Source organism: Rhinopithecus roxellana, chromosome 14 (assembly GCF_007565055.1).
Source record: "Rhinopithecus roxellana isolate Shanxi Qingling chromosome 14, ASM756505v1, whole genome shotgun sequence".
NCBI lineage: Eukaryota > Metazoa > Chordata > Mammalia > Primates > Cercopithecidae > Rhinopithecus > Rhinopithecus roxellana.
The window spans coordinates 87,617,602-87,631,860 of NC_044562.1; positions in this window are offsets into that span (position 1 = coordinate 87,617,602).

Below are 14,259 nucleotides of genomic sequence, written 5' to 3' on the forward strand. Positions count from 1 at the left end.
AAGGATATTACAAACAGTACTCCATTATTCCAACTTAGTAGCAGCTGTAACTTCCCTTAGCCACAAGACTTGTGCCAGCCTCAACTGATTAAATATTAATACATTTTTAATGCATTTGAAAAGACTTAGTACAGTTCTGTACTAAGGTACATAAGATATATGGCAACAAATTGTTAATTGTATGATGGTAGCTTTTTTGTGGTTGAAACTCTTAGACTCATTCCTTTTCAATAACAAAGACAAAAGACGTAACAGAGAGCAGACTGAAATGCATAATCATTTATACATTTATTCAACACATTTTAATGGAACATCTAAAAAGTTGTGGCCAAGCACTTAAGGAATGGTAAAAATAAATTAGGGATCCTACCTCACAGAGCTCATAACTTAGTTTAATTATGTATTGCCTTATAATGAAAGTAATGCAAGTAGAAAGTATTGTACCAGGCACAGCCTAAATGCACTCCCATGGATGGTGATGAGGAGATGACATCCAGCTGATGGGTAGGATCTAGACAAGTGGACATAAAGAAAAAGAAACTCCAGGTGGAGGAAAACATAGAAGCAAAGGTTTGGGGGTAAGGAAGGAATCAGGTATGTCTCAGAATATAGACAATTTGACTGGAGAGTAGGCTGTGAAGGGGAAAATCTGGAGATACAATTAGAAAACTAGCCTGGATCAGATTATAGATGGTGTATTAGTCTGTTCTTATGCTGCTAATAAAGACATACCCAAGACTGGGTAATTTATAAAGAGGTTTAATTGCCTCACAGTTCAGCATGACTGAAGAGGCCACAGGAAACTTACAATCATGGCCTACAGGAAGCAAACATGTCCTTCTTCACATAGCAAGAAGTGTGAAGTGAAGCAGGATGGCAGGGGTGGGTGCGGTGGGCTGGGGAAGCCCCTTATAAAACCAACAGATCTCATGAGACCTCACTATCAAAAAAACAGCATGAGGGTAACCGCTCCCATGATTCTATTACCTCTCACTGGGTCCCTCCCAGGACAGGTGGGGATTATGGGAACTACAAGATGAGATTTGTGTGGGGACACAGCCAAAGTATATCAGACGGTCTTAAACATAAGTGAAAGCCTTCTTTACATAAATTAAACATCAGTTTAACTTTACATAAGTTAAAGACAGGTTTTACCCTGTCAGCTGCACAGGTCTGTAATTGTAATTTGATCAAGGAAACAATATAATCAGAAAGATTGATCTTGAAGACTGTGTAACATGAATCAGCATGAGACAGAATAGTTGGGAAACTACTTTAATAATCAAGAGGCGACAAAGGCCTGAGGGAGGACATACTGGTAGTAACAGAAAGATTCAAGGGACAGGATTTGCCCCCACAGCTGGATGGGGTGGCCAGGGAAGGGATCAAAGATCAGTCTAAGGTTGTGCTCAGGAGAGTGGGAGGACAGGGGTGCAGGCACCCCTGTCTCCTTAACAGAAGCAGGCACCACAGGAGGAGGAACTGGTTCAAAGGGAACATGGTGACCTGGAGTTTAGATTTGTAGCCTGGCAGGCAGCCAAGGGATGTATCCAACAGGCAGTTAGTGCAGGTTGGCAAGAGGTCTGGTGCAGACAGATTTATGAGTCATGAATGCAAATTAGTAATTAGAGTCATGAGATTGGATCAAACTCACTGGAGGGTGAAACTGCAAAGAAGGAAGAAAAGCAAATGCAGAAGGTGAGGAGAAAAATGCAAAAAGAAGGAGAAAAAAACAGAAGAGGAAGGACTGGGCCAGGGTGGCCTCCACGGGGAACACCAACCGAGAAGGCAGATCTCAGAGAGAGGAGTAGGAGTCAGGAAGCACTAAATGCCTTGAAACAGGATGGGATCCTGAGGCTCCTGGCACACTCCGAACATGGGCACACCTTCAGACGGAGCCAAACCCCTGCAAGGGGAAGTGGGTTACCCTTAGACAGCCAGATTTTAAAGACCCTAAAAATTCCCCCAGTTTATGCCCCACCTCTGCCCCCCTGTACACACCTACTGAAAACAAACTCTCCTCTACCGGCCTGAAAACCGCACCATCCTAACTCTGACATGGATGAAGGCACCCCGAATTCCAGGAAGCCTCTGTTAATGTGTCTCCCGAATCCAGAAGTTCTTAGGGTCTGGGTAGAGGCTGGAATACCCTCCCCTGGCTCCCGGCCCTCCCTTTCTGGTTACCACACCCGCAAGACTCATGGACTCTTGTCTGCCGCTGGGCAGTGGCATGGATGGCACCGTCCTAAACATGCAGATGGGCGGGTCACTGTGCAGGGAGGAGGTCGCCCAGGCCGGTCCTCAAACGGAGGGAGCACAGGCAGTATGTCCGGGATGGGAGGGGGAGGCCTTTCTTTAACGGGAGGAAGGGAACGAACGGCACAAGAAAGGAATAATGGACATCTTGGTGATATTTAGAAAAAAATGCGCACACTCAAACCGCCTGCCTGGGAGGCCACCGCTCAGGAACCTGCTGAACCGCAGCTGACCCTGAACCGGTCCAAAGCTCCTGGCCATTTTGACCCAGGTTCTCCCCGTTCCCAGGGTCCGCATCCCGCCAAGAAATCTGAGGCTGCAAAAGCTTTGGACGCGAAGCGCCTCGCGACCCACGCAGGATTACGGTTTGCCCTGGACGTTAGACTCGGTTCAACGGACACCCTCCGCTTCCACGCGGGACGCAAATGCTTCGCGTTTTCAGATCAAGTCAGAGAGCCCGGCCGTCCGCCACGCCCCCCACACCGGACAGAGCCTGGGAGAGACCGCCGGGCCGGGCCGGGGCTCCCGGGCAGGTCTGCGCAGCCCGGCACGTGGAGGCCCTGTTGCGCCAACGTGCGCCCCGGGGACACGCAGGAACGCCGCGGCGGTTGGGCGCGGCCGCCACATTGACCCCCTCCTCGGCCCGTCTCCCCCAGCGCCGCCACTTCGCAGTCCCCAGGGACGCAGGGGACCAGGGCTACGAAGCAAGGCCCAGCAGCAGCGACTCCACTTCTCCCTGCAGGAAATCCTTGTAAAGAGCACAGCAGACGTCTTGATGATGCAAAGCATGACTGGTGGCATGAGTGACGGGGAGCGAGAGGGCGAGGCAAAGAGGAGAATTTAAGAAGAATATGCGTAGGCCGTTCTGATTGTTTTTTCCAGTTGATGCATAATTTCTTGAAAAGCATCTGAGTAGGAAACAGATGGAAAGTTTTGAGTAATCCATACTGTAAGGAGAAGTACTCTAAATGGCTTCAAATAACTTGATATTTCTTTCACTCGCATGTCAAACTTAAAAAGAAAAGTCACAGTAATCTCATTATCCAATTCATCTGTGTTTTAACATAATGCAAGTACAAACGGATGTATACTCTGCTTTCAGGAAAGCAATTTCCTCATCCAGTGCCTGCTCTATGCCGGTAAAAGAGTTTAACTGAAGTGGACACCTGGCTTTCCAAGTGTAGGAAAGATAGGGCGTTGCCTTCTTGGAAACTGAGCAAGGACAAATACGTGCCAGTGTTCGTTTGAGGATTATATAACCAGTGGTCTGGACTCACTGAGAATACTGGACAAAGTATTTCACTGTTGCGGAAGGGCTGTCCTCCTTTTCAGAGCATTGGTTTGCTATGCTCTGCAGAGAACAAGGCGTGGGGCTGGAGCGAGGAAATCGGTAAGAAGAACTTGGAATTAATAGCCTGAGGTGCAGAAAGGCGACCCAAGATGGTGAGTACACTGGTATGGACTGGTGGAGTCAATTTGACATTAGAATTATTTTTCCAGCACAAGACACTGAATGAGCTATTTGGCAGATTTATATGCTTACCACCTTGAAAAAGCAGTAGTCAGATTACACTAACCCTCTTTCAATTGCACCAGAAAATTACCTTGGAAAACTGGATCAAATCCTTCCTCTTGAAATCCTTCCTTCCTATCAAGGACAAGCGGTGTTGAACTCAGCAAAATTCTGATCTTTGTGTGTCTGCTATAACTTTCTACATGTATATAATGAGAAAAGAAGACTGCCAATGATTGTTAGTTACAAAATGCAGCTTGAGAGGATCTCTCAAGCTAAAACTTTATAAACTTGTTATGCCGGCTGCCAACCTAAGTCACAGAGAAAGGCTCTCTAAAAGAAAAGATACTGGTTTGGAAATATAGCATTACAATGGGAATATGCACGCTATAGTAAACTATGCGCATATTTAGGGAGGTAAAGGAAGACAAGAGTTTTTAAAGGAAAATGTGAGAAGGATTACATAATTGTTTTGAAGTATACTTGGCTTACAAAGATCAATAACAGGTGACACCAGTCCAAGATTGGACAGGCAGTTGTTGGGCAAATGTCCGTGTAGAATTTTTTTGTTTTTTTTGTTTGTTTTTTTGTTTTTGTGCAAGTTTTCAATGGCCTTTGTGCAAGCTTGTGGTTTTGGTAGAGTCTTTTGTGATAGTTTTTGTTATTAGTCATATAAGCATGAGGACCCTCTTTTCGTGGCCCTCTTTGGCTCTATTTGTCAGGGATTTCCTAACATTAGTGACTCCATTTGGATTCTGATAGCTTTTACACTGCTTTAAATGTAACGACCCTCCTGAACTAAGCCAAAATGACTAATAATGGAACAGTCCTCTGTGAATGATTATTCTTTATTATGCCTCTTTGCATATACAAAGAAATTATTTAAAGCCAAGAAAATCTTTTTAACTAATTATGCTATAAAAACATCTTGTGGCCTGACACAGTGGTTCATGCCTGTAATCCCAGCACTTTGGGAGGCCAAGGAGGGCAGATCACTTGAACTCAAGCGAAGTATTGCTCCTCACAAGATGGCATTAGCTGCAAGGGTCTGCCGGCAGACCCTGACCCAAATGACAGTTGAATAAAACGTACACTGACACACAGATATTCTGCTTTGCCAGTCCAGCTGAGTGTCCAGCTGCCTGCACACCATGAGAGGTTTGTCACTGCGGGCCAGCCCTGAGCAGCTTGCACTCCAGGCATTTATTTAGTATAGAATTAACAACAGAGACTTTAAGTAGACACACTTATGGATAATTAACATGGTTAAGAGAGTAGTTCTAGGAAGGATTAAATCTCAGGGCAGTCTAAAGTAAATACTATTAGGGAGCAATTTCCCTGGTCGACCTCCCCCCAGAGGGCCATCTGACTCAAAGGTTAGTTAATGGAGGTCGGGTAAACAGACTTAATGGGGAAGCCTCTATTGTCCCTACTATTTACCCTATGACCTAATGCTCTAAGGTAAGAACGGCTGCCTTCAATTATTACAAGCTATGTAACCTTTTTGGCATTCCAAAAGATTTGTGACTATTCCCTATAACTTTCCCTAATATTTTCCTTCAATATTTCTGCCACCATCCTGAGTGAATCCCAACACTCAAGAGTTGGAGAGCAGCCTGGGCAACATGGTGAAACCCTGTCTCCACAAAAAAAATGAACAAAATTAGCTGGGTGCAGTGGTATGTGCCTGTAGTCCCAGCTACTTTGGAGGCTGAGGTGGGAGGATTGATTGAGCCCAGGAGGTTGAGGCTGCAGTGAGCCGAGATTGTACCACTTATCATCTTGTGCTTTGGTTTATCATGAACAGACAAGTACTGAAATAATTTGGGAAATTCTGTGTATTACATCCAAATTTACTTCTTAGGTAAATTTTGACACTACTGAATATGAGTGTATTTCACTTATCAATCTTTAAATTTCCTCTAATTTACATGAAAAATTGTTAAAGGAAAATGATAGTCTAAATTTAAATTCTATTTTATTTGGTGTGTTTAACTTTTTTCTGTTATTATATACTGAACTCTACTTCAGTTTCCATATCTCTCCAGTGGGTGCTTATTTTTTAAAGATTACATACTTTTTTTATTTTTTGAAACTAAAATGACCGCTTTTTAAAATTTAAGATAACATTACGCTGTTTTGACTTTATTTAAGCTTTTCTTGACAACAAAAACCCACAAAAATAAAACTGAATTTTAAGCGTTCAGACAAGCTCACATGGGAAGAAAGATCACTAGATTTTATAAAAACTATGCCTTTGTTCTACATACCATTTTTTAAACAGGCTCTACAAATTTTCAAATAATCATTAAGCATAAATGTGATGAACCTGGAGTGCTTTCTCTACCCTTTATAATGTATTTCTTTCAATTTTGATAAAACTTCTTACTCAAACTCCAGAATTTTAGCTTTTGAACTGATTGCAATTTGCTTATGCTAGGATAGGACCTTATAGAAAATAGTACCAATGTCAAAGGATTTAAAATAGAAAATTAAACATAAAAAAACTTTAAGTATATTTTGCATGATTTGAACATGTTGATTCCCTATGCTTTCTGCCATATTTAAAAAAAAAAAACAAAAACTCTGCTTGGTTTATTGGCTAAAGTAAGTATCGTGTACATTTAGTCTCCAATATTCAAAGAATTAGGAATTCTTTTTTGTTTATCCAGAAAATAATGAACATCTGTTTGGAAAGAGAGAAAAGCTCATACAAGTTAAATAATTTTGGAGGAATTAATAAATTTTTTTAAAAACTACTTTGCTGCTGATTAATTATAGTGAGTTATTTGAAATGTTTTTGTTTTTAAACCATATTCCTTGTCTTTTTCTGAATTTTCCTTTTAGATTCCACTAATGGACTCTAAATGCTGTAAGCCATGGTCCATCCCTGTTGCCTGCTGTACAAAGTTCATGAACAGAAGTTGATTTTCTAATGGATTTAAAGACAGTCGGTCACTAGTATAAACATTCATAACTAAAATGCTTAGAAAATTAGGAACAATTCTTAAATATTCTTATTTCATATTCACAAAATATCTTATACCTTCAAGTATACATAAGCAATTATGTTTCTAGAGCTTCAACAAAAATATAGTGTTTAATTCAGTATAATCAATGTAGCATTTCTCAATTGTGTGCAGTACTTCTATGCTATTTTTATCAAGAAAATGAAAGCCTAGACCATAATGTTTCTATTACGAGAAAAAATGAGAGAACAGAAAGGATTTTGTGGTTGCTCACTCAAGAAATTGTGAAATTTTTTATTTAAGATGCTGTGCCTAAAAATTATGCTTACTGAGTTTTCATCATTTGTCTGTATTAAATACTGAGGTATAACAAGTGATAATCCACAGTTACTATGAAATGAATATTCACTTTTTTTAATGCACAGGTCTGTAGGCAATTCACCGGACTTTCTAAGGCTCTCAGCTATCAAGGAATTGTTGATTCAATCAATGAAATGTTGAATAAAGTAAAGTCACCTCCTAAGATGATTTATAGAAGAAGAATTTAAGGAAACTGTGGAAATAATTCCATAAAATGATGGAAATATTTGCCACCATAACACCAACAAAGCAATGTTTAGACGAATTCTATTCATTGATTTTTTTTCTTCCCTATGTTTATACTCAAAAGTGAAGATTGTTTTTGAGACAGGGTCTCGCTGTGTCACCCAGGCTGGAGTGCAGTGGCACCATCTGGGCTCGCTGCAACCTCCACCTCCTGAGTTCAAACTATTCCCCTGCCTCAGCCTCCTGAGTAGCTGGGACTACAGTCATGTGCCACAACGCCTGGCTAATTTTTATATTTTTAGTAGAGACGGGGTTTCACCATATTGGCCAGGCTGGTCTTGAACTCCTGGCCTCAAGTGATCCACCCACCTCGGCCTCCCAAAGTGCTGGGATTACAGGCGTTAGCCACCGCGCCCAGCCAGATTGGTTGTATTTGATTACCCAAAATAGATCTACAGATGCTCCTGAATTTACCATGGGCTTATGTCCCAATAAACCTATTTAAATTGGAAATATCCTAAGTCGAAAATGCATTTAATACATGTAACCTACCAAACATCATTGCTTAGCCTTGCCTACCTTAAACACACTCAGAACATTTGCATTAGCCTATAGTTGGGCAAAACCATTTAACACAAAGTATCTTTTATAATAAAGTATTGAATATTTTGTAATTTTTTGAATGCCATACTCAAAGAGAAAAACAGGATGGTTTTATGGGTACTCACTGCTATTGTACACAGCTGAAGGCATCATCATAAAGTCAAAAAATCGAACCATCATAAACTGGAGACCATCTATATTGTGTTAAGATGAGAATGGCCAAATGTCTGCAGTCAGTATACCTACCGGTTATGTTCAAAAGGCATAAATGGTCAATACTTTTCGCATTCGAATTATTTTCAAAATTGTTCAGTCTAGCATATTCTTTTTTTTTTTTTTTTTTTTTTTTTTTTTTTTTGAGACAGAGTTTCACTCTGTTGCCCAGGCTGGAGTGCAGTGGCACGATCTCTGCTCACTGCAAGCTCCGCCCCCCAGGTTCATGCCATTCTCCTGCCTCAGCCTCCTGACTTGCTGGGACTACAGGTGCCCGACACCATGCCCGGCTAATTTTTTGTGTTTTTTAGTGAGACGGGGTTTCACCGTGTTAGCCAGGATGGTCTTGATCTCCTGACCTCGTGATCCGCCCACCTCAGTCTCCCAAAGTGCTGGGATTACAGGGGTGAGCCACCGTGCCCGGCCCAGTCCAGGATATTGTAACATAAATATTCAAAAGTTGAACAACAACAAGCTACTTTTTGTCCAATTTTTATACATACAGACTTTTTAGTGGCCCTGATTTTCAACAAGCTGATTTTGTACATGGCATCACCATAAGGCCACTTGACTTAATACATTTTTGAATTCCCACTCATTCCCTCCTGCCTTTTTCTTTTGAGCTTTTCCTTCCTTTGCATTCACTATTTTTAGTTCAGGAGCAGCTTGTGTGGGGGTCAAATGAATGACGTGAAAGGTGGCAGGCTAAACAGGAGTAGGAAATTAGGGAAGCAATTTATATTCTAGACAGTCTCGGGAGTTTTTATTGGAACTACAGCAATGAAAATACCAACACAAAAATAACTAATATTTGCATGCCAGCTTCCAGTTTGCAAAACATTTTCATGTCCTCCGCTTCCCTGAGTCTCGTAGCAGCCCTGAAAGTTTGACCCTGTGTACTTAATGTTGCTTTGTAACTTTTATCGGATCATTGTATGCAGTTATCAGTTTCTTGAGGGCAGAAACTATGTCTTGTAGTTCATGAACATGCACACATATATACACCACACAGAAACATTATTAAACCGAGTGCCAAGTGGTTAAGAGATTCAAGTAGCAGATTTGCTGGGTCTGATAATGAAGGAACTATTCCGGCTGTCAAGGAGACCAATGACACCATCAGAGAGGACTGTAAGAAAATCCACCGCAGATGGGCCAACGGGAGGGGCCTGAACACAGGAAGACCAGGGAGAGAACACCTAGGAATCCCCCTAAGAGTGTGTAATCCTGAGTCCTTCACATCTTGTGTATGGAAGTCATTATTTTAATGACTAAATTGCTTTCCATGGTATCTATTTCTCCAATTTTTTTTCCGTTGAAGTACATTCATTCTATTACAAATTTTTGGTCGTATAAGCAATGCAAATGTATAAGCATCAAGTAAAACATAATGGTTATATCCTAGTACTTATTCCCAATTTTGTTTATTTGAATTTTCTCATTTTAGATTTGTTAGATATTGACATTATTAAACTTTCCAAGAAAAAATGTTAGTCATATTTATCAATTCTATTCTTTTCCCATTTTCTAAATATTTTTCTACTTTTATCTTTCTTATATACCTATTCCTCATTTTTCTTGATTGAGTTTTCTTTTTCTACCTTTTTTTTCTACCTTTTTTGTAGCAATGGGGGGGGGGGGTCTCACTATATCGCCCAGGCTAGTCTCGAACTCCTGGCCTCAAGCAGTTTTCTCACCTCTGCCTCCCAAAGTGCTGGGATTACAGGCATGAGCCATCTCGCTGGGCCTTTTTCTACCTTTTTAAATTGAAAGTTTAGTTCTTTTCAATCATTCTAATTTAATAAAACCATTTAAAGCTATAAAATTTTCCCATGTATATGGCTTTAGTTGTATTTCATAGATTTTGATATGCAATCTTGTCATCGTTATTTTTCTATAATCTATATTTTCTGTTTTTATTCCTTCTTTGAGCCTAAGTATTTAGAATTTTATTTTAAAACTTACCTATGCTTATATGTTTTTGTCTTTTTGTCATTATTTTCCAGTTTGGATTCCACTGTGATCACAAATGATTGTTTAAAGGGGAAAACAAGGAGAAACTTTGGGAAACCTGGAACAAAGTGGGAAAAAATGTAAACATGAGACAGAGCATTAAAGAGTTAAGAAAAATAGTGAAAACAAGGCATGAATGAGAAGAGGAAGTGAAAGGACCCAAGGGGCTGGACAGAGCAAAGGACTGGGTTGGTCAGTATGGGCTCGACAGCAGGGTCGGATTGTTGAGTAGGACACGTGATATGAGGCAGTGTTAGGAGTCCAGAAAGATATGGGGAGGGAGGGACACAAGGGTATTGGAAGAAATGAAAGAGAATCCTCAGGGAAAACCCAGCAGCTCCTTGGTTGCGAGGGCCAAGAAATGTCTTTCTAAATCTACTCTTGATTCTACTCTAATGGCTCAAGTGTTCGACTTAATAACATCTTTTTCCTTTTCATTTATTGGGTGAATTTAATTATTTTGCTATTTTCTATTAAACAGGAGGAATGGATTTTAACATTGAAATGTGCCAGGAGCCCAGGAACTGTTCCACTCATATTATTTTCTTCATTCAACATTCATTTCTGACTTCCTATTATGAACACTACTATGTCATATGATAAATACAAAGAGTCAACTTCTAAACATCTCACTTATTTACAGCCCATGCATGTATGCCAGCTCCCTTGTCACTGAACAGAAAGCAGCTACTCCCACCTGAGAAAGAGTAACTGCCAAGGTAGCAGTTACTTCTGAACCAGAAGAAAATTCCATAAACCCACCATCTACCTGCAATACCACACTTGCCAGGAGAGTAGGAGAGGAGATGCATATCCTGAGCCACTCATTAGCCCTTTCTTTCAATGTGGCATTTAATTAATTAAGCTGCCCAGAAATGTCATGGCATTCACAAGTCTCCAGAGTGGTCCTGGCACATAGTACTTAGCAGCCAGGTCACTAGAGCCAGGCTGCCTGAGTTTGAATCCTGACTCTATGGCTAGAGTATGATCTTGGGCAAGTTTCTTAAACTCCCCATGCTTCGGTTTTGTTTTGTTTTGTTTTTTGACCTCTAAGTGGGGGTTGTAATAGTACCTGCCTTGTTAGTTTTTGTTTTGTTTTGTTTTTGGAGAGTAAATGAACCCATGTTTAGAAAAGTGCCTGGTACAAAGTAAGCACTCAATGTAACTCTTCTTGTTATTCCAGAATGGTGGCGTCCTCACCAATGCCCAGTCACAGACAGTGCTGGCCCCACAGAGAGAATGCAGCTACCTGAGAGAACACGGATAGAGGTGCTCAAGTTAGAAAGAGCTGCAGCATCACTCAGTCATTTGTATCAGAAAGTAAAACAGCCATTCAAAAATTTGCAAAGCAAATTGGAGAGAAGCCAAGACTTCCATAGAAATTAGTTGATGGGGATTTCCTACATGGAGACTTTTTCTTCAGCAAGTGTATAAACTGCAGCACAGACCTGTCTGCGATGAGCATTAAGAGCCCTGAAATAAAGTATGGGGCTCAACAGGGACTCTGAACAATGTGGACCACCCAGAAGAGGGAGTCCAGGAAGAATGCAAACTGTTCTCTCAGCCACAATGCTGAGGTTTAAAACGTATTAGTTCTTTAATGAGGAAGAACAAGAAATTGAGGGCAAAACACTCTGAAATCTTTAGTTATAAAGGCTCCATTACAGTATGGCTTTAGTTATTCTTTTTTAAAAATCCTCGTGTTCTTTATAAAGTCATAGTGAAATCAGTCTGGTGCTTGACATTGAAGAAACAGTGACCCAGACATGGACGGACCCTGCCCTCATAGAGTTTACGATCCAATAGGAGAGACTGATATTATACAAGTAATCACACAAATGTCATTGCAAGATTTGATAAGTGTGTAGAGGAAAAAGAAGGGGTCAGTGAGGATAATGTCAGAGGACTTTTGGATTTAGGAATCAGAGACAACTTCTTTGAGAGAGCAACAGTAATGCTGTGCCCTGAAGGATCAGGGGGTATTCGCCAGGAGAAGAGCTACAGTAGACAATACCAGGAACAGCATGCTGAGGCTTGGGGATGGGAACTGTGGGGTGTGGTCCAGGGACTGGGAGAGGCCTATACTTGGAGCATCCTCAGTGAGATGGAGAGCTGGGGTGGTGGGGACACTGTGGGATATAAGGGAAGAGCTGGACCCCAAGGATTGTGTGGGCAACGTTAGCATCTTCATTTTTTCCCAGACACAGGGTAAGTCATGGAAGGGATTTAGGCACACCAGCAACATATTCCAGTTTATATTTTTAATGGATCATCCCAATTGCAGTGTGGAAAATGAGTCTGTGGGTCTAGAAAGGAAAAGAGAAGTCTATCAGGGAGGCTTTCAGCCTGGCCATCAGAGTCAAGGTCATGGTGAACACAACCAAATACAGAGACCCCTTTGCTAATACTAGATCCTGAAAAGGTCATGTCTGTCTTGGTGAGGCGGACTCCCCATTCTACAAAATGGCACCAAAACCACAGAAGAGATCACTGAAGTAAAGTTCCTCAAGCAATAAAACATTTTTTGGATTAAATTTTGTTTAATCAAAAAGTATCAAAATGCAATTTAGCCATTATGAAGTTTGTGAAAAGAATGAGTGGGTTTGACCCACTGAAATAAGTAACTGGGAATGTGATGCTGGAGGCTGAGGGGCCCCCTGAATTCAGGACAGTGGAGCAATAGATAGAGGAATTAGGGAGACAGCAAATCACTGCAGCAACGTTATTGAAAGTAATATTGACGACTTTGACTTCTGCTGCAAACAATGCTCCAAATATTTCACTGCTGAGTTCAGCTTTCCCTGACTGTAGTCAGCCCTGTTGCCCTCGGAGGCAGCGCAGGATCTGGCCCAATCAAAGGACAAGACAGAGGTAGGGTTGCAACCTTCTTGGGTCCTCAGTGCTTTTGACTTTGTGGGCCCCTTCCTCTATAAACACAGTATTATGGATACTAAGTAGGTCTGCTAAAACACACAAATTTTACTACTGCATTGGTTATATATATGTAATATATATAATATATGTATAATCATATATATGATATACATTATATATATCTCACCCAGGCTAGTTTATATTCATTGTTTTCTTCTGATTTTAGAAGAAAATCTAAATTTGTGGGCCCTGAAAGTTGATATGTCAGCCCTGCAGAGGGCAGACTCCAGGAATCACAGGCAGGTGAGTCCCCAGGGAGGAGAGGGGGATTTAAACATGCCATTACTCTTAGAGGGTCTCTACCCATGGAAACATAGCTGGTTGTCCCTCTGAGTACACTAGCATCCCAATAAATGTTCTGGCCGTAGGTGGCCAGATGCATGTACCAACAGATTCGTGTTCCCACAGATCTGTGTACCAAGCTGCACTAAGAGAATCAGTCTGGTAACCTAAAATAATGTAAATGTTTTCCAACTGATAAAAACTTAAGCCGAATTAAATTTAAAGGAGTTTAATTGAGCAACGAACGACTGGGGGCGAATTGGGCAGCCCACAGAATCAGAGCAGATTCACAGAGACTCCACGGGTGCCTCGTGGTCAGAACAAATTTATAGACAAAAAAGGTAAAGTGACGTACAGGAATTGGAAGTTTGATACAGAAACAGTGGGATTGGTTACAGCTCGGCATTTGCCTTATTTGAACGCATTTTGAACATTCAGCAGTCTGTGAGTGGTTGAAGTATGGCCACTGGGATTGGCCAGCACTCAGCCATTGTTACAGGTGCATACTGTTTAGGATTTCAATTTTGTCTGACTGGTAAGCTAGATTACAGTTCACCCACAAGGACTCAAATATAGAAGTAAGGAGTCCTTCTTAGGCCATATTTAGTATGTTTTAACACAACCTTTGTATCTCTTGAACGTTAATTGAAAACTAATGTATAACTTGTCACAAAACTTCTAGAAAAGGATGTTTCCTCCTACTTCCCTCAAGCCCACAATGGCTTTCTCCAAAACCCACCAAATTCTGACCCCAGTATCGCTTCTCTGACTGTCTTCCCCAGAATGTCTGTCTTCCTTTTGTTTCCTCTCTACCCATTCCCCAGCTTGCTCTCAACAAGACACAGAGAGCAGTCTAGAGAGGAAAACATACTTTCTCTGAGGGGTAGAGAGAGGGGAAGAGGGAAGGCTGAGAACACCTCTTGTCAGTTT